Raw genomic sequence first — 24094 nt, 5'->3', positions numbered from 1 at the left:
GCACTTGTCACTTGTGGACTTATTAATGATGGCCATTCTGACTGGTGTGAGGTGGTATCTCATGGTAGTTTTGATTTGCATTTCTCTTATGATCAGTGATGTGGAGCATTTTCTCATGTGTTTGCTGGCCATCTGTATGTCTTCCTTGGAGAACAGTCTATTCAGGTCTTTTGCCCATTTTTCCATTGATTGATTGGCTTTTTTGCTGTTGGGTTGTGTAAGTTGCTTGTATTTTCTAGAGATTAAGCCCTTGTCCGTTGCATCGTTTGAAACTATTTTCTCCCATTCTGTAAGTTGCCTTTTTGTTTACTTTTGGGTTTCCACTGCTGTGCAAAAGCTTTTCAGTTTGATTAGGTCTTGTGGGTTTATTTTTGCTCTTATTTCTATTGCTTTGGGAGACTGACCTGAGAAATATTTATTCATGATGTTGATGTCGGAGAGTGTTTTGCCTATGTTCTCTTCTAGGAGTTTGATGGTGTCCTGTCGTATACTTAAGTCTTTCAGCCATTTTGAGTTTATTTTTGTGCATGGTGTGAGGGTGTGTTCTAGTCTCATTGCTTTGCATGCAGCTGTCCAGGTTTCCCAGCAATGCTTGCTGAATAGACTTTCTTTTTTCCCATTTTATGCTCTTGCCTCCCTTGTCAAAGATTAACTGAGCAAAGGTGTCAGGGTTTATTTCCGGGTTCTCTATTCTGTTCCATTGGTCTGTCTGTCTGTTTTGATGCCAGTACCACACTGTTTTGATGACTGTGGCTTTGTAGTATTTCTTGAAGTCTGGGAGAGTTATGCCTCCTGCTTGGTTTTTGTTTCTGAGGATTGCTTTGGCGATTCTGGGTCTTTTGTTGTTCCATATAAATGTTTGGATTGTTTGTTCTAGTTCTGTGAAAAATGTCATGGGTAATTTGGTAGGGATTGCATTGAATCTGTCGATTGCTTTGGGTAGTATGGCCATTTTTACAATATTGATTTTTCCAGTCCAGGACCATGGACTATCTTTCCATTTCTTTACATCTTCTTTGATTTCTTTGATTAAAGTTTTATAGTTCTCGGCATATAGGTCCTTTACCTCCTTGGTCAGGTGTATTCCGAGGTATTTGATTTTGTGAGGTGCAATTTTAAAAGGTACCATATTTTTGTATTCCTTTTCTAATATTTCATTGCTGGTATACAGAAATGCAACTGACTTCTGAATGTTAATCTATATCCTGCTACTTTGCTGAAGTTATGAATCAGTTCCAGTAGTTTTGGGGTTGAGTCCTTAGGGTTTTCTATGTATAGTATCATGTCATCTGCATACAGTGACAGTTTGATCTCTTCTCTTCCTATATGGATGCCGTTTATTTCCTTTGTTTGTCTAATTGCTGTGGCTAGGACTTCCAAAACTATGTTGAAGAGCAGTGGTGAGAGCGGGCATCCCTGTCTTGTTCCAGATTGGAGTGAGAAGGCTTTCAGTTTTTCCCCATTGAGGATTATACTTGCTGTGGGTTTCTCATAGATGGCTTTGATTGTATTCAGGAATGTTCCCTCTATACCCACTTTGGCGAGGGTCTTGATTATGAATGGATGTTGGACTTCGTCAAATGCTTTTTCTGCGTCTATTGAGATGATCATATGATTTTTGACTTCTTTTTTGTTAATGTGGTGTATGATGCTGATTGATTTGCGAATGTTGAACCATCCTTGTGAACCTGGGATGAACCCTACCTGGTCATGGTGTATGATTTTTTTGATATGTTGTTGGATTCGGTTGGGTAAGATTTTGTTGAGAATTTTTGCATCTATATGCATCAATGATATTGGCCGATAGTTTTCTTTTTTGGTGGTATCTCTGTCTGGTTTTGGAATGAGGGTGATGGTGGCATCATAGAATGTCTTTGGGAGTATTCCTTCTTCTTCAACCTTTTGAAAGAGTTTAAGGAGGATGGGCACCAATTCCTCTTTATATGTTTGATAGAATTCGCCTGTGAAGCCATCTGGTCCTGGACTTTTATTTGTAGGGAGTGTTTTTATGACATCTTCAATTTCATTTCTAGTGATCGGTCTGTTCAGTTGGTCTGTTTCTTCTTGATTCACTTTCAAGCAGGCTGTAAGATTCTAGGAAATTGTCCATTTCTTCCAGATTGTCAAACTTGTTGCCGTATACTTGTTCATAGTGTTCTCTTATGGTTTTTTGTATTTCTGCTGTATCCGTTGTGATTGCTCCTTTTTCATTTATAATTTTGGTTATTTGGGTTCTTTCTCTCCTCTTTTAGGTGAGTCTAAAAGAGGACGTTGTCAATTTTGTTTACCTTTTCAAAGAACCAGATCTTGGTTTTATTAATTTTCTCTATTGTTTTTTGAGTCTCTATTTTATTGATTTCTTCTTTGATCTTTATAGTTTCCTTCCTTCTGCTGACTTTAGGTCTTTTTTGTTCTTCTTTTTCTAATTCGTTTAGGTGGAGGGTTAAGGTTGTCAATTTGGGATCTTTCTTCTTTTTGGAGAAAGGCCTGTATTGCTATGAATTTCCCTCTGAGCACTGCTTTCGCAGCATCCCATAGATTTTGAGCGGTTGTGTCTTCATTATCATTTGTTTCAAGGTAGCCTTTAATTTCCTTCTTGATTTCCTCATTGACCCATTGGTTTTTTAGTAGCATGTTGTTTAGTCTCCATGTAGTAGGTTTTTCCTCTTTCCTCTTCCCATGGGTGATTTCTAATTTCATGGCATTGTGGTCAGAGAAGATACTTGGGATAATTTCTAGGCTCCTAAATTTGTTGAGGTTAGCTTTGTGTCCCAATATGTGGTCGATTCTTGAGAATGTTCCATGCGCACTTGAGAAGAACGTGTACTCTGCCTTTTTTGGATGTAGTGTCCTGAAGATATCAGTTAAGTCTAACTTTTCTATTGTTTCCTTTAGGATCTCTGTTGCTTTATTGGTTTTCTGTCTAGAGGATCTGTCCATTGATGTGAGGGTGGTATTAAAGTCTCCTACTATGATTGTATTCCCATTGATTTCTCCCTTTATGTCTGTTAATATTTGTTGTATGTATCTGGGTGCTCCTGTATTTGGGCCACATATGTTGACGATAGTAACATCCTCTCCTTGGATGGATCCCTTAATCATTATTAAGTAGTGTCCTTCTTTGTCTTTCTTTATGTCTTTTGTTTTAAAGTCTATTTTGTCTGATATAAGCGTTGCGACTCCTGCTTTTCTGTCATGTCTATTGACGTGAAATATTTCTCCCCACCCTTTCACTTTCAATCTATATGTATCTTTTGTCCTAAGGTGAGTTTCTTGTAGGCAGCATATTGAAGGTTTTTGCCTTTTTATACACTCAGTCTTTTGATTGGGGCATTCAGTCCATTGACATTTAAGGTGATAATTGATAGATGATTATTTAGTGATATGATCAATTGATTTATTGATTATTTATTAAAAATGGTTCTGAAGCTCATGTTCCAGTTGATTCTATGGTTCTCCATTCTTCCTTCCTTTTTTTGGTTGGATGGTCTCTGGTTATTATCTGCTTGAGTGTTTTATTTTTATTTTATTTTTTTTTTCATTTTTTGTGAATGCAATGTTTGGTTGTGCCTTGTGGTTGCCCTGTTTTTTCAGTGTGCTAACCACTTCCTATAATTGTGTGTTTTAGCCTGAGGATCCTGGAGGTTCAAACACTTCATTACTATATTAAAATTAAGAAGAGAAACATACAAAAAAACAAACAAAAAGGGTCAATTTATTTCCTAACATCCCTTGCCCACATTTTATGATTTTGATGACTCTTTTTTTTCTATTTAATTTCATTTTGTTTGAAGCATGTTCATGATTAAATCTGTATGCTGGCTTATTTGAGTGACTGCTCTCTGATTGTGGTTTCCTCAGTCCCAGTTCTTCCTCTTCTTCTTCTTATTTTTTTACTTTTTTCTTCCCTTTCCTTCCTTTCTTTTTGGTTTAGAGAAGCCCTTTCAGTATTTCTTTTAGCCTGGGTTTTGTGTTGCTGTATTCTTTTAGTTTTTGTTTGTTGGGAAATTTTTATTTCCCCTTCTATTTTAAATGATATTCTTGCTGGATAGAGTATTTTAGGTTGCATATTTTTTTTCTTTTAGCACTTTAAATATCTTTTGCCATTCCCTCCTGGCCTGTAGTGTTTCTGTAGAGAAATCAGCTGATAATCTTTTGGGGGTTCCCTTGTAGGTAACATTCTGCTTTTCTCTTGCCGCCTTTAGGATCCTCTCTTTATCACTAACTTTTGCCATTTTTATTATGATGTGTCTTGGTGTGTGTCTATTTGGGTTCAACTTGTTTGGGGCCCTCTGTGCTTCCTGTATCTTGAGCTCAGTATCCTTTAGATTTGGGAAGTTTCCAGTGATAATTTCTTCAAATATATTTTCCATTCCCTTATCTTTTTCTACTCCTTCTGGAATTCCTATTAGGCATAGGTTGGCCTGCTTTATATTATCCCATAGGTCTCTTATGTTGCTTTCCTGTTTTTTGATTTGGTTTTCTGTCTGCTGACCTGAATGGGTGATTTCCATTATTCTATCTTCCATATCACTGATTCGTTCTTCTGCATTTTTCATTCTGGTTTTTACTGCCCATAGTTCTGTTTGTATCTCTGCAAATGAATCTTCTGGCTTTTCTTGGCTCCTCCTTTTATTTTCTAGTTCCTTTCTGAGGGTGTCTGCATTACTGTTCATATCTTCTCTTAGTTCCTTCAGTATTTTCACTATTTCTCCTTTGAACTCCAGGTCTGTTAGACTGCAGAGAACTGTTTCATTGTTGACTGCTTTAGGTGAGTTCTCCTGTTGGTTTGACTGGGGGTGGTTTCTCAGCTTCTTCATCTTGCTTGCTCTTTTCTTTTTCTTGGTGGAGTATACTCTCCGTGGCCAGGTAGTGTTTGCCTTGTCACTGCCGTGGAATGTTTCCTGAGGGCTGGCATTGTTGGTCAGTCTTTTTTGAGGCACCTTGGCTTTTCTGGAGGGTGGGCAGGGCTGACAGGGTCTCTCTGAAGCAAAGGAGGACTTCCTGAGGACAGACAGGACTGGGAGGTCCACACTATGATGGGAGCAGATTTCACTTGGCTGGGCAGAGCTTGCTCTGGTGTTTTTGAGCTGGGGAGCTCTTGCAGGGGGCTGGTGGTGCTGGGCAGCTGTTCTGCAGGAATGTAGCACCCCCCCAAGGGCTGGAGCAGCTAGCCGGGGCACTGTGAACCCAAGAGGCTCTTCCCCAGAGCAGCCTGACTCAGGAGAACTATCCGAGAATGTAGGCAGATCTTTTCACACTCTGGCCAAGCTTGTTCTAGCTTTTCTTGGATTCAGTCCTTTTCCTGGGTGCTGGCAGTGTTTGGTGCTTCTCTGAGGGGGTGTAGCCCCTCTAAAGGGCAAGCAGGCCAGGGCAGGGATAGCTCCTGTGGTGGTAGGCTTCCAGCGATTGTTGAGGACAGCCCTGTTGGATGGCAGGCAGCCCCAGGTCCAGCATGTGTGTAAGTGGTGGAGGGTGGGATGCACTGGGATGCACAGCTTTCTGATAGCTGCTGGGCCAGTATGCTCGCTGTGGCATGGGGAGTATTCTCTCCCCTCCCCAACACTGGCTCAGACCCAGCTCTTCTCCCAGGTTCCCTCTGATGTGGCTTTCCACTTCCTCGCCCTTACCATATTGCTCCCTTCCCCTATGATGCTCTGCTTTCTAGTCTCCCATGCAGTCTCTGCCCCATCAAACTTGACAGACTTGTTTCTAGACCTCCCAAGCAGTCTCTGCTCCAGCCCCCAGCCCTTTCCCAGGGACTAACCTCTGGAGCCAAAGTCTCAGTGCCCAGCCCCCACCAAGGCATCTCAATTTTTGGTGACTGTGCCCGTAGTTCAGATGATCTGTTCAGTTCTCGCTTTGCTTTTCAGAACTCTGACTTACTGCTACACTCTTCTCTGCATCTGGAGATTCTTCCAGTTTGGTCGATCTTTCTGTCAAGTAGGTGACTTTCCAGGTGTGGGATCCCTTTCTCCTCCACAGTTCCCTTTTGGGAGCACCTTCCAGCTTGGATTCACCTTCTCTCACTCTCCTCTTTTCTCTTGTTTTACTTACTAATGTTACGAGATTCTTGCCATTATTGGAGTTTATGTTCTTCTGCCAGCGATTGATTGCTGTTCTGTGCAAGTCGTTTATCCTGCAGATGTGTTTTTTATGTGTGTGTTTGTGGGAGAGGGAGAGCATGTCCCCCTACTCTTCTGCCATCTTGCCTCCTCTTCCCAGGATATCTTTTTAACATTTCTGGTCCATTTGGTTGAAGATTGCTCAGTCTTTAGTTGTGAATTTTGTTGTTTTTAGGAGTGAAGTTGAGTTCCAGTCCTTATATTCCACCATCTTAATCCCATCTCCCCAAGATCTATTTCTAATTTTCCTGGGATACATCTCTCATGGAAATGCTTGGAAATAAATATTCCTTACTTTTGTATATTTCAGTGTTAATGTCCATAGATATACTAAAAACTGCAATTAATGTAATTTTAAAATTTTATATTTATTTTGATATTTATTTATATGTTATATAGCAACACATACATATATAACGCATTTTCTAAAGCATTATGAAATATAAATGAGATACATGGTATTAGAAAATATCAGATAACCACTGCCCCTTCTTGGCTATCAAGATAAACTCTCCCAGCATAGAGAAGTGAGCTTTCCTATCTGATTTTAGTGGTGCTAATATGCATTGAAATTATGTTACCACCTATGTCAATGAATCATATATATGCTTATTTTTAATGCATGTATTCAGTGATTTTTTTTTTGACTTTTGGCATTTCTTGGGCTACTCCCATGACATATGGAGGTTCCCAGGCTAGAGGTTGAATTGGAGCTGTAGCCACAGGCCTATGCCAGAGCCACAGCAATGTGGGATCCAAGCCATGTCTGCAACCTACACCACAGCTCACAGCAACGCCAGATCCTTAACCCACTGAGCAAGTTCAGGGATCGAACCCACAACCTCATTGTTCTAGTCAGATTCTTTAACCACTGCACCATGATGGGAACTCCTGTATTCAGTGATTTTTTAATTAGCTGTGCTTAATATTAACATTCCCCCAATAAATGGCTCAGGATAAGTATACCATCTAAGAAAATAAAAAAATCTTATGTACAATTAAAGCTCATGTTCTCAGTTGCAGGCTCAGCTGATCATTCAGTACCATGACAACTTTAATTAAAATATTATTCTATTTGTTTTTTATGTTTTTAAGCAACTCCCTAGGCCACACCCCTACAAAGATTCCAGGTTGGGCAGTCTGAGATTGATCCACAAAAGTAAAATTTTCAAAATGCCTCATATCCATGGACTATTTACAAATACTAGCTTAGAAATATCTCACAGACTTGTTTAATTAATTTTCTTTTCTACTGTTATTATATTATCTCATTTTACTCACCTTTAGAAAAGGCTTTATGTTAGAGTTCAGCTCCAACAACCAGGTCCAGCAGCCAGGGCATATACGTCCCAAAAGGAGATGAATGGCATCAGTGTTTGTAACAGAGACAGTCCCTTTGTCCCTTCTTTCAGGGCACTGAACTGCTCAAATTTTATTGGCATAACTGGTTGATTATATAGACAGTTTTTTACTACAGATTACATCATAGTGTTAAAAGTACATTGGTTAACTATTAGGCTTTGTTTTTTGATCACATGGTACAGTAGCAATATGTCATGTCTTAAAATCTTCAGCCTAACTAAATTTAGTGAGTACAATTCAAGGAGAAACAGGCACAACATATCATGTGGGAAAGAGGGGACCCACCACAAACCATCTCATGGCCAGCCAGTTCCCTCAAGCTGAAGAAGTTATAGACACAAAAAATCCTGTCTTCAGACTAGTGTCTATCTTCAAAGTGTCCTTGGCAGGGAAACAGTATGAGAAAATACAAATCAACTTAGCCAGATGTCACTAAAAGCTTCTAAAATCAAGGACAAAATTCACAGCTAGGTTTATTTTGATCATGAATAATATGTGTGTAACTTCTATAAACCTCATTAAAATCCTAACTCTAAAGTTTGCTGTATAACTAGTTAGTAGATAAACACTATGTTTTAATTAAATTGGATTTAAATAGGGGAAAGTCCTTCAGGATGAAATTCTTATTATATTATTGTTGTAATTTTGTTAAATCACAAATCACCACAGGAAAATAAGAATGGGAAATAAGAATAATAAGCAAATAATCAGGAAAGACTGAGGAAACCTGAATAACAAATAAAACAACAGGGAAGACTGGGTCACCTGAGAAAAAAATCCATGTTCTCTGGGGCAAACATGGAAATTGTTTTCCCAGGAAAGCCCCAATTCTTCCCCATCAACATCAGCATGAGAGCCATGTAACCTGAGGCCGGCCCTCGGATTGTACCGTACAGGCAGGCCTCAGCCTGCCCTTGGTTTTTCACTCTACAGGCAGGTCTCATCCTGCCCTCGGTTTTTCACTGTACAGACAGGCTTCTATCCTGACCAGAAGCCCACCTTTGGCTTGCACCATTCAGGCAGGCCCCTTTTTCTGATTAGGAGCCTGCTCTCATTTTTGTACCATTCAGGCAAGCTCCCTTCCTTGGCTCCTTGTATCTTCTTGGCTCCCTACAGTTTTATATTACAATGATGAAACAAGACAGTTTCTCAATTGGGGAAAAAGCATCTCATTATAGAGATTTAAAAAGAGGAATGAAATCTATTACAGAAGGGACATATCAATTAAATGTTGATCAACATATTCACATATTAGATTAAAAATGATATTACATTTTCCCCTATACTATTGTCTTGAAAAAATAAAACTTTGAAAGAATTGGGTTGTAGACCTGTAACCTCAAATTTCCATCCATTATCTTATTATTATTATCATTATTTTTTTGCCTCACCCACAGCATGTCAAAATTTCCATGCCAGTGATCCAATCCATACCACAACAGTGACCTGAGCCACAGCAGTGAAAAGCCTGGATCCTTAACTGAAAGGCCATGAGAGAACTCAGATATTTATTCTTTCAACACACTTTGATTAAGGAAATGTTAAATGGAGATATTGTGCTTTTTGTGGGACTGCAAGGATGAGAATAAAAGTGTCTCTAGTTATACATTACATAGAGTTGATTGCCCCTTTCAAGAGTCAAAAATTTTCTGCTTTCTCAATATTCTGATATTTGGTGTGCTAACAGATATTTTGGCTACCATTATATAATTGGTAGAAAGGCTATGGTTGACCATGCTATAGGCTCAATGGACATGTAAAAAGTGCTTGCTCAATTCAATTCATATATCTTATAATACTCTTTTAAGTTGTAGTTGTTAATCATCTATATTTAACTTTTTATTTAGATATTTTCAGACTTACAGTTTCCATATGCAGTCTAGCCAGCTTCATAGAAGCTAATATCTTACATGATTATAGCATAATTATTAACATAAATTAATTTACATTGATGCAATATTAACTAAACTATGTACTTTGTTTCACCAGTTATTCCTACTAAATCTTTTTTTTTTCTTTAACCAGGATCCAATCTAGAATATTCTTCAATTAGGATCCTGTCTCTTCAGTTTTCTGCAATCTGTGATTGTTCCATTTTCTTTTCTTTCTTGACTGACACTTTTCAAGATTTCTAGTCAAGTATTTTGCAGAATGTCTCTCAATTTAAGTCAGCCTGGTGTTTTTCCTCATGACTAACCTGAGTTATTCATTATGGGAAAAAGCATCAGCATGGTGATATGTGTGCCCTTTTCATATAATAAGACAATACATGGTGTTGATAGGTGCAACTACTGGTGATTTTAAAATTGGTCATTTAGTTAACATAGTGTATGTGAGATTTCCATACTGTAGGGTTATGATTCTTTATATTGTCACACACACACACACACACACACATATAATATATATATACATATATTTAAAAATACAGAGATATACATGTATATACATATGGAAGAAAATTTTAAAATATTTCATTAATATGTTGCCTCTACCAATTTCTATGGTGATGTTTTCACAGTAAATTGCCATTTACCTTATTATTTCAACATATTTCATTTGAAATTATTCTGTAAAGAGAAGTCATTCATATTTATTTATATTTATTTATATGAATATACAATCATTGATCTTTATTTTGTTCCTTGGGTTTATTAGCCAATACCAAAATCACTTATTTTCTTGCTCAAATCATTCCAGCTTTGCTAATGCAACCATCATTGGATTAGATCCTGCATGCTTTGCTTTTTGAACAAGTTTTTTTTGTTTGTTATGTTTGCACTTCCCACATCCTGACAGCACAATATGCTCCAGGTTTTTTTTTAATTTTCCTAGACTTAGCTCTAGAAACCACTTCTCCAAGTGGTTTCTGCTGTTTTTATTGAGAGGATGGTATTTGGAAATTAGGATATGGACAATATTTTCTATTTTCACATATACAGTAATATTTTTCCTTTAGGAATATACAAAAAATACTTACTATTTTTAATGATTTAACATTTTCTAGTCATTGTTATTGTAACCTTTCAATTGAAGACTATGTGATAGTTGAACATATTTAGATCTAGGAAGTGTATTCCTGAATTTGTGTTGAGAAAATTACTAGCTTTGTGGCCATGTGAACATTTGTTAATCTCTTTGATCCTTGGTGTCTTTGTCTGCAAAGTGACGGTTGTAATACCTGCCTGTTTGTGAAGATGAAATTACCTGCCTGTTTGCGAAGATGAAATTAGGTAATACATATAAAATATCTTGCACAACACAGATTATGTTAATCATTCAATCAATACATCCTTAACATAAATAGCTTGGTAATAATCTATTCAGACAGCCATGTTTATTCAACTATTTCTTCCTCTGTTCTACATTCACACTATTCATGATTTTATTTTTCTGAAGTAATGCAGACTACATATTGATCTGTCTCCTTTAGATAGGTAACTAGAATTAATATCTTTGAGGCCCAAACTGCAACTTTTTGATACATATTAGTGTTAGGCATTCTAGAACAGTTTGGCAAATTCTAATTTCTGTGAGTATATTCCCTATTTTCTTTGTTTTAGTTCAATGACCATGTTCTTAAGTCCATTTTTCAATGAAAAAAAAACCTGAGAAACCCTATGTTCTCACATTATTTCTCATGAATTCAATTGATAATTTGATAAAAGAACATAATCACTTCTTGTATCTTCATTTTCACATTATTGGCTTTGAGTTTTTGCCTTATGAGAATCTATTATGCAGTACATTCATTATACGTTTATGTATATTAGGGTGTAATAACTAAACTTTTTTTATTTTATTTTTTTGTCTTTTTGCTATTTCTTGGGCCGCTCCTGCGGCATATGGAGGTTCCCAGGCTAGGAGTCGAATCAGAGCTGTAGCCACCAGCCTACGCCACAGCCACAGCAACACTGGATCCGAGCCGTGTCTGCAACCTACACCACAGCTCACGGCAATGCCGGATCATCAACCCACTGAGCAAGGGCAGGGACCGAACCCACAACCTCATGGCTCCTAGTCGGATTCGTGAACCACTGCGCCATGACGGGAACTCCCACTAAACTTTTAAATACATATAATTGCATTGATAGAGAATTCGGTTTTATTACAGATCTTTAGAGAAGTATTTGAATAAAATGTCGAAATAAAAATTTTACAAGTGTTTTACCAGAGAATTCCATTATTAGAAATAAAGATGAAGACAATTAGAAAAATGAAGATGTTTCATATATAAGCTTTATTATTAGGCTATAAATTACTTGGAAAATATTAAACCCAAAGTATATAATCCAGGATGTAGAAACTTTCTTGGGCCTAATATAGATTTAAATTTTATTCTGTGATTATGAGATATAATTAAGAATGCTATTTACCATATCCTAAGGATTTTCTTATTAAGAGATAGTTTTACTTTTGCAAACTGGTTATAACAATACCATTGATTGTCTTTTTGGAAATACATGGTTGTTGTTTTGATATGCAATTAAAATATTTGACAATGCAATTATCCTGAAAGAAAATATGGGCCATATAGAAACAATGAAATAAAATTTGATTTAGCACATTTTGTTACATATTTACATGAATGTAATTGTCAAGAAATAAGGGGGGGGAATTCCATAGACATATTTTAACAGATAAGATTTATTGCTATGAGGTAAGTATCATTGCATTTGATAGATAATAAACATCCTTTACACAAACTCAAAACTGTTGTCCACTACATATTGCAAAAGTGTCACTGGCAAAGATGTTTCCTTTCTTATCAACTGTGGTGATGACAATAGTAGTGGACTAAGCTGCTGATGCAGGTCTGAGTAAGTAGGATAAACAATGCCATTATGAACATAAGCAATATGAGGTTCTAAAAGTCATTTTGTTTGAAAAAATACTGTCATTATTTTCAAATGGCTCTACTGTTTTATGGACATTTCCTAAAGGTGGATTTTTAGCAAATTCCAATGTTCTCTGATATAGTAGAGTATTTTTGCTTTGCTATTTTGGTATTTCTATTTAAATCCACAAAGGGAATTTCTGTCAAAACATCCTTGGTGACTATGGAATTATTTTTTAAACTTAAATATTCAAAATGTAACTGTTCTAGGCCAATATGGAATATGACATATGTACATGAAATTTATTTACATAAAATGGTAGAGTCCTGTGTACAAGTATATGAACGTGTATGTTTGAATTGTTATCTCTTAAATCTTGATTTTTTTTTTATCTTGGATAAGTTTTTAACTGCACTGTTCCTGTGTTTCTCAGCTATAAAATGTGTTAGCTGTTGTAGAGTTGTAAAGATTGAGTTCATTAACCGATTCTCTTTGAGTTGTGTGATTCTGTATGTTTGTGTAATTATCACCTACTGGTTCTATATTCCATCAAAACTGAAAATTGTATTTCATAACTAACCAATCTGTAGAATATGGTGTCAGTTTATTACATAAGTTATTGGAGAGTCAAGATAACTTGGGAGCATAAGGTATCCAAATTATACAGTGGTAAGGAATCATTGTTTATGGGAGACACATTGGGATTCAAGCAATGCAGAGGGAGGGTTTCTCAGAACTTCCTTTATCTGACTGGAGGCAGAACTTACTAGAGTGAAGCTGCCATAAATCTCTCTTTGTGGCTGTTTTGTCTGCCAGGAAGAAATTGTAGAAGCCCACCTGCCCTATGAGAAATAAATAATATCACAGAATTTGTTGTCTCCCACTTGTTCCCTTAGAAGCTCATTTATTTTTCCCATAGCAGCCATGCCTCCCTATCTTTTCCTTATATTAAGTTAGGTATATAAACTCTATATCTAATTACTGAGAAAGCCACTTTTTTGATACCCTCTTATATACATATAAATACATTTGGACAGTGGAAGATCATGGCACTGAGAGCTGTCCTGGGGTTAGGTGGGAGAGGAATGGAAAAAATCAGCTTAATGTTTTAGGAAGGTGCCCTGGGAGCTAGATGGTGGAAGGGGAGGGACCACAGGGGGAGACGCCAGGTCGGGTGGAGATTTCAGAAACACCTGAAAAAGGAAAGGCCCTCATTAGAGTGACCACAGGGGCATAGAAGGAAAGGAGTGACTCAAAAGGAATAGGGGACAGGTCTCTTGACCTGAGTTCCCCTGGATGTGGGCAGCAAAGGTTGAGAAGGAGCTGGAGTACTTGGCTCTCAATCAGTGCTCCACCATCCACCTGGTGCTCCCTAGGGCAGACTGGCAGCTACAGCCTTTCCCACATCTGCTTTCCTTGGAGACTAGGCAGAGCTATCCTTGGCCTATGCCATTTTGGGCACTGAGAAACAGGAGTCATGCAGGAAGGACCCAATGCATGGCCATCTGCTGACCAGTCTGGAGCCAGTGCCTTTGCCTCTGCTCAGCTGGCCCTGAAGCCACTGAGGTCTCAAACATTCTGTCAGGCCCCAAGGCCACTCACTGGGCTTAGCCAGTGCCTGGGACACCTTGAGGATGTTTGAGGGTGGTGGCAGAAATTCTTTCCACCCCTCTCCTTCCACTACACATCCCTCTTCTACACTTGGAATCAGAACTGCTTATTTTGAGCACAAATTTGATGATAACCAATAAAATCTATTAACTGAACCAACAGAAATAAATATACTTTGTCTATCCTCTTGTTAATCAACCTTTTGTCAGGTTAATTTATGTGCACTTATGCAAAAAATCCAAGAGGGTAGAATAAAAGTTTTTTCCTATCTTACAGAGTATATTGCATTGTATATAAGCATATGCACACAAAAGATACAATACATATTACATGCATGCATGTTTCCAAAAGCCAATAAGGGATATATCATTGCAGACATGCTATTTTATTTTATTTAAAAAAAATTTTTTTTTGTCTTTTTGCTATTTCTTGGGCCACTCCCGTGGCATATGGAGGTTCCCAGGCTAGAGGTCGAATTGGAGCTGTAGCCACTGGCCTACGCCAGAGCCACAGCCATGAGGGATCCGAGCCACGTCTGCAACCTACACCACAGCTCACAGCAATGCTGGATCGTCAACCCACTGAGCAAGGGCAGGGATCGAACTTGCAACCTCATGGTTCCTAGTCGGATTCATTAACCACTGTGCCACGATGGGAACTCCCTATTTTATTATTTTTATTATTTTTATTTGTAGAATTGGTAGTACAATGGCATTTTGTTATTTTTTTCTTTTTTCTTTTTTAAAAGGAATGAAATTCTATATGTGAACCTTGAAGACATTATGCTTGTTGTTGATTTCCAGTCATATTGCATTGTGGTTGGAAAAGATGCTTGATATGATTTCAATTTTCTTAAACTTATTGAGGTTGGATTTGTAGTCCAGGATGTGATCTTAGAGAATGTTCCATGTGCACTTGAGAAGAATGTGTATTCTGTTGCTTTTGGATGGAATGTCCTATAAATATCTATTAAGTCCATCTGGTTTAATGCTTCATTCAGGGCCTGTGTTCCCTTATTGATTTTCTGTCTGGTTGATCTGTCCATTGCTATAAGTGGGGTGTTAAAGTCCCTGACTATGATTGTGTTATTGTCAATTTCTCCTTTTAAGGTTGTTAGCAGTTGCCTTATATATTGTGGTGAACCTGTGTTGGGTGTGTAGATATTTAAAATTGTTATATCATCTTCTTGGAGTGATCCTTTGATCATTATGTAATGACCTTCTTTGTCCCTGAAAATATTCTTCATTTGAAGGTCTATTTTGTCTGATATGAATATTGCTACTCCAGCTTTCTTTTGATTCCTGTTTGCATGGAATATTTTCTTCCATCCTCTCACTTTCAATTTGTGTGTTCCTAGAAGTGAAGTGGGTCTCTTGAAGACAGCATATATATGGGTCTTGTTTTTGTATCCATTCAGCGAGTCTATGTCTTTTGGCTGGGGCATTTAGTCCATTCACATTTAAGGTAATTATTGATATGTATGTCCTTATTGCCATTTTATTAATTACTTTCGATTTGTTTTTGCTGCTCTTTTTCCTTTCCTTCTTCTCTTGTTCTTTTCTGCCTAGAGAAGTTCCTTTAGTATTTGTTGTAAGGCTGGTTTAGTGTTGCTGAATTCTCTCAGCTTTTGCTTATCTGTGAAGGTTTTGATTTCTCCTTCAAATCTGAAGGAGAGCCTTGCTGGGTAGAGTAATCTTGGTTGGAGGTTTTTTCCTTTCATCATGTTAAGTATATCATGCCACTCCCTTCTGGCCTGCAGAGTTTCTGTTGAAAAAATCTGCTGATAACCTTATCAGGGTTCCCTTGTATGTTACTTCTTTCTTTTCCCTAGCTGCTTTCAAGATTTTCTCTTTGTCTTTAATTTTGGTCAGTTTGATTAGTATGTGTCTCGGGGTGTTCCTCCTTGGGTTTATTTTATATGGTACTTGTTGTGCTTCCTGGATTTGAGTGAGTGGTTCCTTCCCCATGTTAGGGAAGTTTTCAGCTATTATCTCTTGGAATATTTTTTCTGTCTCCTTCTCTCTCTCTTCTCCTTCTGGCACCCCTATAATACAGATGTTGTTGCGTTTCACATTGTCCCAGAGTTCTCTGAGGCTCTCTTCATTTGTTTTCAATCTTTCTGCTCTTTTTTGTTCTGCATCCGTAATTTCCACTAAGCTGTCCTCCACCTCACTTATTCATTCTTCTGCCTCCTGTATTCTGCTGTTAGCTGCTTCTAGTGAAATTTTTTATTTCAGTTATTGTATTTTGCATCTCTTCTTGTTTGAGTTTTATATCTTGTATCTCTTTGGTCAGTGTTTCCTGTAAGTTATCCATCTTTACCTCCAGTTTATTTCCAATGTCTTGCATCATCTTCAGGATCAACAGGCTAAAGTCTTTTTCCTGGAGGCTGAGAATCTCCTCATGTCTTAGCTGATTTTCTTGGGTTTTTCCTTTCTCCCTCATCTGAGTTATAGTTCTCTGTCTTTTCATGTTTATAGGTTTTTGGTGTGGTGACCTTCTTACAGATAATAGAATTGTAGCCTCTCTTCCTTCTGGTGTCTGCCCCCCTGTGGCTGACGTCAATATGGGGGCTTGGTGTAGGCTTCCTGATGAGAGAGGCTGATGCCTGCACCCTGGTTGGAGGAGCCGATTCTACTCCCTTTGATGGGTGGGGCTTAGTCTTTGGATGGGATTAGAGGCAGCTGTGTGCCTGAGGGGTCTTTAGGTAGCCTGTTTACTGAGGGTGTGAAGGAAGGGAAGGGAAAGAGGGAGGGAGGGGGAAGAAACAAAAAGAAGGATAAAAGGAAGGCTGTGATCCCACCTGGGTTGTTGTTTGCCCTGGGGCTTCTCAGCAGTTGGCTGATGGGTGGGGCCAGATTTTCCCAAAATGGCCACCTCCAGAGAAAGGCAGCTGCTGAATATTCCCGAGAGCTTCACTTTCAATGTCCCTCCCTCACAAAAGCCATGTTCACCCCTGTTTTCCCAGAATGTCCTCCAAGAACTGTGGTCAGGTTTGACCCCAATTCCCTTGGAGACTTTGATTTGCCCTGGGACTCAGTGCACGTGAATGTCTATGTGTGCCTTTTAAGAATGGGGTCTCCGTTGCCCCCAGTCCCATGGAGCTCTTGCACACAAGCCCCACTGTCCTTCAATGCCAGATGCTCTGGGGCTCTTTCTCTCTGGGCCAGACCCCCACATGAGAGAGTTTGTTGTGTGGCACAGAACTCTCACTCCTGTAGGTAAGTCTCTGTAAACCAGTTAGTTTCCAGTTTGTTGAGCTTCCCACGCAGGAGGTATGGGGTTGTTTATATCGTGAAATCACCCCTCCTACCTCTTGATGTGTCCTCCTCTTTTTCTTCTGGATTAGGGTATCTTTTTTAAGGTTTCTGGTCCATTTTGGTGAAGAGTGCTCAGTCTTTAGTTGTGAATTTTGTTGTTTTTAGGAGAGAAGTTGAGCTCCAGTCCTTCTATTCTGCCATGTTAATCCTGTCTTAGACATGCTATTTTAAAATACTATCCTCCTTTTCTTCCAACAACACCCAGATATCAATTATGTTTCTGCCTGTAGCATCAATCAATATTTGTTTCTATGTCAAAACTCATGGCCACTGAGGGAAGATTTTTCTCATAATGCTTTTCATTGCTTCTTCAGCCTCTTTGTTTCTTACACTGTATATAGGAAGTTTTAATATTGGTAGCAAAAGGGTATAGAACACAGACAGGATTTTGGCTGTATCCTGTGAGTACCTTGAGGCAAATCCCCAGATAAGTAAATATTATTGTTCCATAGAAGAGTCACCACTGTGAGGCTGGAGGCACATGTGGAGAAGGCTTTGTATCTGACCATCAGAGACTGTATCTTCAGGACAGTGAGGATTCCCTGGTAGCAACTAACCACCATGAAAAAGGTAGCCATTGAGGTGGTTCCTAAACCTCACTGTACCAGGTGTCAGAACAGGAGAGTAGAAAGTAATGGGATGTCCCAGAAAAAACAGTTAGTGACATTGGGCCCACAGAAATACAGACCAAAAAATTAGTCAAGTGGGTGAGTGAGTGGGAACAACCAAGTAGGTAGGAAGCCATCACCAGGTGCATGCAGAACATAGTGGTCATGAGACCTTTGTAGTGAAGTGGGCAGCAAATGTCAAATTACAGATCATGGGCCATTGCAGCCAGGAGGAAGTATTCTGTGGTCAGGAGCATGCTGACAAAGGAATCCTGAAGAAGATAACACCTGTAAGAAATGACTTTCTGTCATTCTAGGGAGTTCACCAACATCTTAGGAGTGGACTGAGGAACAGAAATTCAAGAAAGCCACCTGGCTAAGGAAAACATATTTGGGAGAATGGAGCTGGGCAGTGATGAGGATGACTGTGATAAGCCAAATGTTGCCCACCACAGTAACGAGATAGATCAGGAGAAACAGCACTGATAGGACTGTATTCAGTTCAGGGTCATCGGTCAGCCCCAGGGGGAGGAATTCAGTTATCCCACTGACATTTCTGTTAGCCATTTATGTGGCTCCTCTTAGATGGATCTACAGAGAATGAAAGGAAAAAGAAAATAAGCAAAGATCAGAGTTCCTGTTGTAGTTCAGCAGGTTAAGAAACCAACCAGTATCCATGAGGATGCAGGTTCAATCCCTGGCCTTACTCAGTGGATTAATGATCCAGCATTGCCACCAGCTTCAGCATAGTTTGCAGATGTAACTTAAATCTGGCATTGGTGTGGCTGTGGTATAGCCTGGAGGCTGCAGCTGCAGCTTGAATTCAATCCCTAGCCTGGGAACTTCTATATTAGGTGCAGTCCTAAAAAGAAAAAAAAAAGAAAGAAAAGAAAAGAAGCAAAGGTAAGGTTTGAACATGTGAAGTCCATCTACTAGCATCTTATAAAACTGCAGGGTTTCTGTTAATAAAAATAATCATCAGTGAATTCAATTCTTGCCAAGTATGAATAGTTACCCTAATACAAAAAAAAAAAAACTTTATTAGGAACAAAGTCTCACCAAGGGATATAAACTAGCATTATGCACCACAGAAACTCCTGGAAAAATTAAAATCCCCATGAAGTGCCTTAATAGGAATGATTACAGAGAATGCTCAGGAGAGGGATCCTAGATAATGGTATATTTCAGATTCCAGAACACAAGTCAAGAACCTCATATTTTAAGAAAGAGCATTGCTTAACAGAGAACAAAAAACTCAATGTTTAACAGGTAAATTCTTGAGACATCTAGAAAAATAAATCTAGATGTTATTCTCTATGACATCTTTTTTAATTTTGACAAAAAACACACAACATATATTAAATAATAAAAACAACAAATGAGCAGTATATTTGTGTATATGTGTGTACATATATATATATGCATGTATATGATATCATCTAATAAAATTAATATTGTCCATAAAAATGGAAAATGAGATTTGGCAGTGTCTAGAATATAGAATAAAAAATGTAAACATTTTCTGTGCTAACATGACTTACTTGATGCAGGATGTTGTTCTTTGCTACTCCAACAGATATTTACAATTTAATCCTCTGATTTCCTGAAGCATTTATTATCCAATGGCTTGAATTAGTCCATATAAGATTGTTTTCTGATATGATTAAGTCAAAACCTTTAAAATACATTTTAATCCCAGCAGTCAAAATTCTCAAGTTCAATTTCAAGGAAAATACATATGCTGTTGGCACATTAGATCATATACAAATCTGGATTTTTATCCAGGAAAAGTTAGATATTTAGTTAATTTTATTTTAGGTTTTATCCATGACCCAAAATACATGAAAAACAAGTTTCTGATATTTAATGCTTTTGACAATTGGTTAAATAATTTTTAAGGAAATCTTTCTTTGTTGCAGGACTTTAGGAATGTATACAACTATGTTTTGAGAGTCCTAATAAGAAATACAGAACATGTTTTACATTGATTTGACAATTAAATCTATTTTCTTTGAATATTAATGAATATGGAGTTCTATAATCCATGCTTTGGGAATAATATTTCCCTGATATTGAATAAGGTTTTCATATCCCAGATTGTATTTTAATTTTTGGGTAATTTATCCAATTAAGACACTAGAATAAATATTGGGTTCAAATTTTTTTTTAACCCTATGGGATCAACATAAGAATAATTTTTAGTAATATTGAGTAGGCTGATATTTGGGGGATAGAATGGAAAATATAAAAGAGGTAAATATAGAATGAAATGGTATGCTAAATGTAAAAAAGGAGAGAGGCAAGTAAAATTAAGATGCTAAGGTGAATCAAATGCAATCAAATCAATAAAAACAGCTGCACAAGAAAAGGTGGTGAAAAATTACAGTGACTTTAAAGTGAAGCAATAGTGAAAACAAACTAACACACAGAAAATTTTTTTTTAGAGCCTCACCCAAGGCATATGAAGTTTCCAGGCTAGTAGTCTAATCAGAGCTGTTGTTTCTGGCCTATGCCAGAGCCACAGCGATGCCAGATCCAAGCAGCATCTGCAACCTACACCACAACTTACAACAATGCCTGATCCTTAACCCACTGACCAAGGCCAGGGATTGAACCTGCAACCTCATGGTTCCTGGTTGGATTCATTTCCACTGCACCACTATGGGAACTCTACACAGGAAATGTTTTAAGCAGCTTTATCAGAAAGAGTGTTTCCTTTTCTTTGGCGGCCAAAATTTAATTAAGATCTTAGCTAGGATGATTTGTCTGTATTAAACATCTAGTGCACTCCTGGAACTTCACAACTATTATCGCTAATAATTCTGTGAGTTTAGTTAATTAAATATTCTGATTCATATATTTCACATTATAGGTGACCCAGATTAATTGAAGAAATAGTCCTAATTTGTACTTTAAGACATAATAGAACAAGTTGTAACAAAATAATTATCTAGTGTAAAAATCTATGTTTCTTTCACCTTTTTTCATACATGTTTTCAATACTGAGAAACCAAGGAGCAAATACTAAAATGATGAATTTTAAAACACATTGCATAAAGAATTGTAGAAAAGATAGGAAAAGTTAGATTCAGGATGGTATTTTAGCAAAAACTGAACATCTGATGAGCCTAAGAATGAAGAGTGAGACTAAATGTAGATCTTAAGGCTTTAGAAGATGTATCTAAGAACAAAAAGAGAAACATGTCTTGCTTACACTGAAAAAATACATTTATTTAATTAGTAAATCAGATAAGTGTTGATTTGTGGGGTCAGGGTGCAGTAGACAGATATTAGAGCATTTTTTAGAGCATACTCAATATCAGGTTAGACTTTTGGTGATTTGACTATTTGACCCTTAAATGCCCATGATTCTGGGAATTGAAATTTGTTCACAGGCCGCATTTGACCTAGGACAACTGAAAATTGCCATCAAACGTGGGATGCATGTAGTCACTCTGTGCTCATGGCACTATATCAAATCTCAAATCTTAGAAAGATAAATTAATTGCATTGGTTTGAGTCTCTCAATAAATATAAAAAATGATCATGACAATAAAGTAGCCAGTCCAGATGATGCTAGCACCTTATTTTTCCAATGAGTTAGGCCATTTCCAAAATGCAAACTCCAAGGCTACACATATGAACTTTTTCAAATTAACATGTATTCAATAGTGGTTCTCTGAGTGCTTGGAGGAAAATTATATGCAACCTTCTGCTGAGCCTAGATTTCTCTAAATATTGATATTGTACTGTAACTAATTTTATGTATGAGGTTTAGGAAATGGAGCTGCAAGTGTCCATTCTCAATTTTTGTTGCTGATATTTTACATGACAATTTATGGAATAGCATCAGTTACCTAATTGATGAAGTCCTCGCTTATTTCCTATTGACCAATTATATGTGTCATTTAACCACATTTGGAATCTCTTTAACCACTTTCATTTACTTTTAGAATACATACACTTGTGTGTGTATACACACACACATATACTGTGTTTGCATGTGTATGTTTTCCAGTACATATTCTACAAATTTGCACAAACCATCATTTGCCTCAGAATTCTAGGACAGTTTTTTTTGTTGGTGGTGTTCTCATTTAACCATCCACCTCCTGTTCATAGTATAATATGGTAGCTATTTGTTAGATTAAGTTGAAAGTCATTAATAGAAAAAAATAAAAATCATTATTTTCCATAAAATAGCCGCCATCCCATACATTCACACTTAGTAAACTGCTCTTTTATTTATGTCCTGGGAGTTCAGCCCTTTATTTTACAGAGTGTACATTGTAAGAGAATTTATTTAAAAATTATAAATAGTTCAGATTTTTTGGAGCTTCAATAACCTTAACTCTATATCATTTCTGTGTTTCATACTCTAGGATATGAGACAGTGAATGTTCTTAAAAAATTGTGAAGGACTATGAAAAATTAAATTTGCTGATTATTATTATTTTACTATTTATATTAGCTTGAAAATTAAAACCTTCAGGAGTTACCACTGTGTTTAAGTGTGTTAAGAATCTGACTGCAGTGGCTTGAGTTGCTGCAGAAGCACACTTCCATCCCCACTCAGTGCAGTGGGCTAAAGGAGCTGATGTTGCCACAGCTACATCTTGGATTCAGTCACTGACCTGAGTCCATATTCTAAGGGTGTGGGTTGCAGACATAAAAAAAATTAAAAAAATACTTTCATGCAAAAACATTTACATGAATGCCTCATTCATAAATGCAGCCTTATAAGATACAATTTCAAATAATATATGAAATGATTTTGGAAAATTGAGAAAGGCTATACAAATGTTACATCTGTTTCTGGTGTTGGTGCTGTTGTAGGTATTATTACATTCTTAAAGTAACCTTTCAGGAGTTCCTGTCTTGTCTCACTGGTAAAAAACCCAACTAGTACCCATGATGATGAGGGTTCAATCCCTGGCCTTATTCAGGGGGTTAAGGATCTGGCATTGCCCTGAGCTGAGGTATAGGTTGCAGACATGGCTAAGATATAGCATTGCTATAGCTATGGTGTAGGCCAGCAGCAACAACTCTGATTTGACCCCTACCCTGGGAACTTCCATATGCCATGGGTGCAGCCATCAAAAATAAGACAAAAAATAAATAAAAATAAAAAGTAATCTTTCATATGAACTTCTGTGAATGAATGTCCAATATATAGTAAGCATTTCAGTTTATTAACTTCACAGAGTGAAACCATTAAGTTACATGACTGTCACTGAGGAAAAAAAGTAATCTAACAAGTCATGTAAGACCAATAATTAATTTTATTCAGCTGTGTTGTTGTAATGCTTAGCCTACCTGCCACTAGTATTTAAAATAAATTCTAATCGCTTCTCGGCCTTTTGGCTAAGATCAAGTGTAGTATCTGTTCTTATCAGTTTAATAACTGATACATCCTCTATCCAAGGACAATATCTTAATTTTAATATAGTAATGAAGTGTTTGAACTTACAGGACCATAAGGCTAAAACACACAATTATAGGAAGGGGTTAGCATACTGAAAAAACAGGGCAACCACAAGCCAAAACCAAACATTGCATTTGCAAAAAATGAAAAAAAAAAATGCACTCAAGCAGATAATAACAGGAGACTATCCAACAAAAAAAAAAAAAAAAGGAAAGGAAGAATGGAGAACCATAGAATCAACTGAAACACGAGGTTCAAAATGGCAATAAATAATCATCTATCAATTATCACCTTAAATGTCAATGGACTGAATGCCCCAATCAAAAGACTGAGTGTATAAAAAGGCAAAAACCTTCAATATGCTGCCTACAAGAAACTCACCTTAGGACAAAAGATACATATAGATTGAAAGTGAAAGGGTGGGGAGAAATATTTCACGTCAATAGACATGACAGAAAAGCAGGAGTCGCAACGCTTATATCAGACAAAATAGACTTTAAAACAAAAGACATAAAGAAAGACAAAGAAGGACACTACTTAATAATGATTAAGGGATCCATCCAAGGAGAGGATGTTACTATCGTCAACATATGTGGCCCAAATACAGGAGCACCCAGATACATACAACAAATATTAACAGACATAAAGGGAGAAATCAATGGGAATACAATCATAGTAGGAGACTTTAATACCACCCTCACATCAATGGACAGATCCTCTAGACAGAAAACCAATAAAGCAACAGAGATCCTAAAGGAAACAATAGAAAAGTTAGACTTAACTGATATCTTCAGGACACTACATC

At 37.4% G+C, this 24094-nt stretch overlaps 1 pseudogene; it reads left to right on the top strand.

Annotated features, from left to right (window-relative positions):
- Positions 1-23208: 23208 nt before the first annotated feature.
- On the top strand, positions 23209-23381 carry LOC125110439 (uncharacterized; annotated as a pseudogene).
- The last annotated feature ends 713 nt before the right edge of the window (positions 23382-24094 follow it).

The sequence above is a fragment of the Phacochoerus africanus genome, chromosome 10 (genome assembly GCF_016906955.1).
Source record: "Phacochoerus africanus isolate WHEZ1 chromosome 10, ROS_Pafr_v1, whole genome shotgun sequence".
NCBI classification, from domain to species: Eukaryota; Metazoa; Chordata; class Mammalia; order Artiodactyla; family Suidae; genus Phacochoerus; species Phacochoerus africanus.
This window is presented reverse-complemented; position numbering and strand designations above follow the sequence as displayed.